This window comes from Somniosus microcephalus, chromosome 2, assembly GCF_052327205.1.
Source record: "Somniosus microcephalus isolate GS21.2 chromosome 2, FLI_Smic_1.0, whole genome shotgun sequence".
In the NCBI taxonomy this organism is placed as follows: Eukaryota; Metazoa; Chordata; class Chondrichthyes; order Squaliformes; family Somniosidae; genus Somniosus; species Somniosus microcephalus.
Window position 1 is genome coordinate 335,627,887 of NC_140988.1, and position 6,142 is coordinate 335,634,028.

The following is a 6,142-nucleotide window of genomic DNA, read 5'->3' on the forward strand; positions in this document are numbered from 1 at the left end:
AGATTCTCCCCATTTTTCCCAACCTCGGTTTAGAGCAGCCCCAGGAAGGCATGGTTCCCGTTCAACAGCGACAGGCTGCGAGGGATCAAAGCCGAAGGCCAGTGCAGCCCCACCGCAGGGTGTGGCGCGCGACAGCCCTCACAGGGATTCAGTAGGCCACCCCGCGGAGGGCGGCGCTGTACATAAGTTAAGTTAGGTAATTATGGTGATAGTTTAAGGAATATAAAGTATACGGTGTTAAGATATGTTAAGAGTACGATTTTGAAGTCTGCCCGGTATGTGTGCTTGTTTAGGAGCGGGGTCCAGGAACCCGCGCATCCATTTAATTAGGCCAGTACCTATTGGGAGCCCGGCTACATCATTTTATTGGTTACAGAAACCTGGGATATGATGAAAAAGATTCTCATCGTGTTCGTGGCGATCGGGTGCGGGTGGGCCTACCGAGGCCGCACCAAGGATGCCATCATCTTCGGGTGTTCCGGGGACACGGCCCCCATCGCAACGGATGGGACAGGGGAGCGAGAGGTTGAGGAAACCGCCACCTACTTCCACCAGGGGAGATGGCCAGGTTGGCTGGGAACGAATTCTACGGAATATTCCAGCAATTTCGGTTTTGCCTACCAAGAGACTTCGTTAACGTGCCCTCGGGTGAGGATCCTTGCACCCAGAGTCAGTGTTACCGTGGGAAAGAGGATCTTTCTGGTGTGTAATGGGAACGTACCACTAAGGCGATGGTGGTGGCTGCGAAAGCTGGGAAAAGACATGAGGAACTCTACAGTCGAGTGGGAGCGACTGGGTAATAATACCCATCGGACTATTACGGGGACTCACGGACAATTGCGTGTGTGTTGGGACAAATGGTGGGAACCAGATGAAGGAATATATGTCTGTATGTGGGGTTCAAGACACGTTTGCCCCAAGGGCGTATCCATCTTCTTCCAGAGGCAGTGGCAGGATGAAGGAAAGGGGATGAGATGGGATGTCAGCACTCGAGCGTGCGGAGCCCCATACTCCCCTATTCCGGTAAACGCCACTGAACTCATCACCCGCCCACGCAAGCCCCTGCCCACGCTTCCGGTAGCACTAGCCCAGAAAGAAGGGTGCCCAACCACCACCAAGGGACCCGGGAATGGTTTAGTATTGGTACCCACCGGTCAGGTGCTGTACCAAGGGGTACACTACACGGTGGCCTCAGTGATTTTAAACCTCACTGAGGTACGATTGCCGGAGTGGTGTCCCAAAGAAACGGAACAATTATATCAGGTCCTGTTAACCCGAATGTTTAGACAGTTTTACGAGTTTGATTTTGCCGACATCGACAAAGACAAATTATACACCACACCACCAGAAGTTTTGGATCGAGTCGGGAGGCAAAGAAGGGGTACAGTAAATGACATATTCACTGCTTTTAATACCGGGACATCTGTCGTCAACACTCTAGATAACGTGGAGCTGCAGACACAGATCAACGGTTTAAAAGCCCAGTTAAGGAACATACTGACAGACGAAAATAAGGTAGTGGGTTCTGAGTTACATGAGGATCAGGCCATGACACTACACTTTAAGGAAATAATAGCTGAGCTGGAGGGACACGCGAGAACGGTAAATGCGCTCATTAAGGAGGATCGGAATGCGTCCGATCAAGCTGCGCAAAACGAGGCCTGTGTGCTATACGGGGCGTGGTTACTGGGCGAGGGTCACAGTAATCTTGAGGATTTAAAACAGGGTTTGGTCCCGTCCTGGATCAGCAACAAGCACTTGCAAGCGCTCCACCCTTTTGAGAATGCATTAAGCCCGTGCCAGCTCAGACTAGCTGCAGAAGCGTACCCAGTCCCAGTGGACTGCGGACGTTCGAATCATACTATCATGGGAATAGTGGTGAGAATGCCGGTGTTGGGTCCCGCAGCAAAGCCCGCCCCGGTATACAGGGTGGAGAACATTGGAGTCATTCAGGGGGGCGCACACATTCGTTACGCAGTGGTTCCGCCTTATGTCATCAGATGGGAGCGTACGATGACAGGCACCGACCTCTCGGGATGTCGGAGCCGGGGAGCACACATCATCTTGTGTCCCCAGCACTTGAATGCCTTTTTTAAACCACAATGCGGGTTCAGAACCGCTAGCGCGAAGCCGATAAATTGCACCATGGAGGCAATGGCAGAGGACCATGTGCCCCCGCAGGTAGCATATATCGGGGGTGGGACATACTGCGTCACAACTGCAGCGCCTCACTACCGCTACAGACAACACGAGTGGTGTTCGATCAGTGATAGCAGTTTCTGTTTCAAACCAAGGGCCGAGTTTCAAGTGGCACAACAACGAATTGTCCCCATTCCTGCACCCTCCACCGTTCACCTCACTGTCAAAGAGAATTTCACAGACTTGCAATGATTCGTCACGCATTTTGGTTATGTCATTCCCCCTCTTCCCGAACACCTCACCAAGATTTTAAAAGCCGTTATAGTTTCACAGAAACATTTTTACACACTGGAGCAGAAGACTTTAGAGATAGGAAAAGACATATTAGACATAACCATCCCACCATGGTGGGACTTGTTCACTAACATAGAGGTCCCGGCCTGGATTAGAATAGCGTCCCACATCCTAGTAGTGTGTCAGGTTTTAATTGTGATATTTTTGCTTTTCGTGCATTGCAAAGGAGGCAAACGCCTCCAGAGGCACGAGAACACAGGAGAATGGAGAGAACGCTATGTGCGAATGGGGGAAGAAGACACCCCACTCTAAGCTGCTAGTATTGAAGGTTAAGCGTCCCTCCATTTTTAGATTTTGGCCATTTGCGTGTTTTGTTTTTGGTTTTAAGGATATGAATATTGTTATGTTAATAGTCGTTCTTAAGTTTTTTGATTAATAAAAGGTGTATGCAGGTGGTGCAAGGGGGTATCAACCCCTGCACATCTGACAGATGAATGTGTTATAGTTTAAGATATGCTGCCTATGATTGTCCAAGTGTGCAAAAGGTAATTTTCGTTTTTCTCGGAAATGGGAACTGCATGTGTCGTGAGGGTCATAGATAGTTAAGTGCCAGGAATGTTTGGACGTGGGGAATCAGGGAAAATTTGCTCACCAAGGATTATTGATACCTCTAGCAAGCTATCAGTATCACAGGGGGGCCTGTAAGATTCGAAATTTTCAGCAATAATCACGCAAGAAAACAGGATAAAATAAGACAGTTTATTGACCAAAGTAAGCTTGCACAGAAAAACCTTTGATAAAAGGGCATACAAAATGGCCACCGGGCCTCGTGATCAGTTTTCTGGACCGTTTGATTTCTGTTACTGCAAGCCAGACAGGCTTGTGGATTGAAGACAGTAAGCCCGTGAAAGCCAGTATCTGGGAACCAAAACTCAGGGAAACAGCATACATATTCAATGGATTCTAAGTACAGGATGGGGCCCATCAAGATATGGGCGGACAATGCAAAAACACTTATACCCATTTATTGTACAAAGGAGAAACCGTTTAACAGCCATCAAGGAAAATCTCCGGACCGATCAATATGCGAACCGAGTCGCGATGACAATGTAAAAGACATTAAAAGACATTATCGGCCAGGAAGGCCAGTTAAGCTATCACCGGCTCCCGTTATAAGATAAAGCGCCCCTGCAGAGATTTCTGCCCGCCAAAATTAATACAAAGACAGGACTATGATTTGGCGGGAGATAAGACTGTCCCAAAAGAGTATAACTATGGATTGAAAGTCCATCAAAAGTTACGGAGTGAATTGGAGAACGATCGGAGTCATCGACGGAACGAACGGATGAACGAAGGACGAACGGTGACGGTTACACCGATCCAGGATCGGCGCCTCTTCTACCTCGGTAGCTTCGGAATCGATGAAGACGCTTCGTCTTTTTAAAGATGCTTCGGACGGACAATTTCGGTGAAAAGACAACGTGGTCTGTGTCCAGCCAGACAAGGCTCGGTGACGACGGGAAGACGACGAGGGTGGCCCGGGTACTGGGATCGGGAGATCATCGACGACCCAGGCCGAAGGAGAAGAAACCCTCTGGAAAGCCACCGAGCCAGGCGGGAGCGAGAAAGGTCCTCGGCATACCATTCGGCCAGAGACCTTCAGAATTCTCCCATTTGCATGCAGTTCTTCAACGGCTTGTAGCTGATCTTCAACCTTGACAAGCGCTCATCGAGGCTGTGTCTACCCCGCCGCCTCGAGAGAGAGAGAGAGAGAGAGAGAGAGAGAGAGAATATCGACTGCGCCAGAAGTTTCCAAATCCACGTGACGACGGAAAGCGGTGCCAAAAGGCTGCGAACCCCCTTTTTCGCGATTTTGAGAGTGGTGAGCATGATCCCAAGTTCCTCAGGTCGAAACTTAGTTTAGGTATAGGGGAGGGAGTTAAGGGTAATCGTAATGTGTTTTCCCTTTTTCGATGTGCCGTGTGCTCCCCATTTCCATAGAGTCAAGTTCATAAATTTGTGCATGATTGTAGTTACTTTAATCTGTGCCTATGACATGTAATTTTGTAATGCTTCAAACTGTTTAAAATAAAAGCATCCATTTCGTGCTATTCAACCTGGTCTATTGAGTCCTTTCTCTGCACTACAGTTCTCTGCATCTAGGTCCAAGGTCTAGAACCGTAGGGGGAGTGGGTCGAACCACTCAAGGGTAATTATTGCACAAAGCCTGGCAGGAGACCAGAACGAGCAAGAGAAACCCCCTACAGAAGGATATGTTGATTGGGTTAGAAGGATATGTTGATGAGGTTAGAAGGATATGTCAATGGGGTTAGACGGATATGTCGATGAGGTTAGAAGGATATGTTGATGCGGTTAGAAGGATATGTTGCTGGGGTCAGTGTTATATCCATGTATCTGAATGTTGTGTCCTTCAATAATCAGACAACAGACTGCAGGGAACGATCAACAGGTGTTTACTGAATGAGGGTTACTCTAGAACTAAGTGTACAGATCACTACTCAGGGTTTATATACAGGTGTGGTCACTGCCGGTACTACAGTATACAGGAGCTGTAAAAAGTAGTTCTCTCCCTTAAGATATATATACATTACATACATTACAATTCCTCCCCTTTTAGATTAACAGTACCATAATACTCATTTAACAATTAATATACAATGTTATATGAAAATAGTCCATTCATATATTATGTCTCTGGGGAGGCTTCCTGATTCTTTCTGGATAACGCCTTTCCCGAGTGTCTCGCTCTTGGTGCGGAGGCGATTCTAGCACCCTGTCATCAGTTGATTCATCAGCTTCCAATGCTATTGTTTCTGAGGTAGATGCGACCTGTACGTCGGGTTCCTCACCAGGTACGTATGGCCGAGACATGGGGTTGACTCGTTCCTGTGACTCTAGGATCTGGTCAGCATGGCGTCTCACAATGTTCTCCCCAACATCCACTGTGTACATTAGTGGCCCCTGCCGTGTGCATATCGTTCCTGGTTGCCATTTCTCTGTTCGGTAGTCGTGGGCCAAGACTGGTTGCCCTACATTGAAGCTCCTTGTCGGCTTCTCATTGATGTGCTGGAATTGCTTACTCTCAACATCTCTTCGTACATTTGGTCTGAGCAAATCCAGATGAGATCTCAACCTTCGGTTAAAGAACATCATGGCCGGGGCCTGGTTGGTGACTGCATGTGTCGCATTTCTGTAGGCTAACAGGAAATTGTCCACCTTATGCTGCAGTGGAATGTCGTCATCGCACATGGCCTTTACTGCTTTTTTAAAGGTTTGTACGTACCTCTCAGCCAATCCATTTGTGGCTGGATGATACGGGGCGGATGTGTAATTCCTTCTCATAAATCTTCGAAACTCTTCGGACACAAACTGTGGTCCGTTATCAGAGCAAATCTGCTCTGGCAAGCCGTTCCTGGCAAAAATGGTCCATAGGACTGCAATAGTTTTCTCCGTGGTGGTGGAGGACATTTTGATCACTTCAGGCCATTTCGAGTGCGCATCCACGGCTATTAAAAACATTGAGTCCATGAATGGACCAGCAAAATCAATATGCACCCGTTGCCATGGAGATGAGGGCCACTCCCATGGGTGTAGAGGGGCATGTGGTGGTGCATTTTTGGACCTTCTGGCATCCTGAGCAGCTCTTTGTCAGGTCCTCGATTTGCTGATCGATCCCCGGCCACCACAC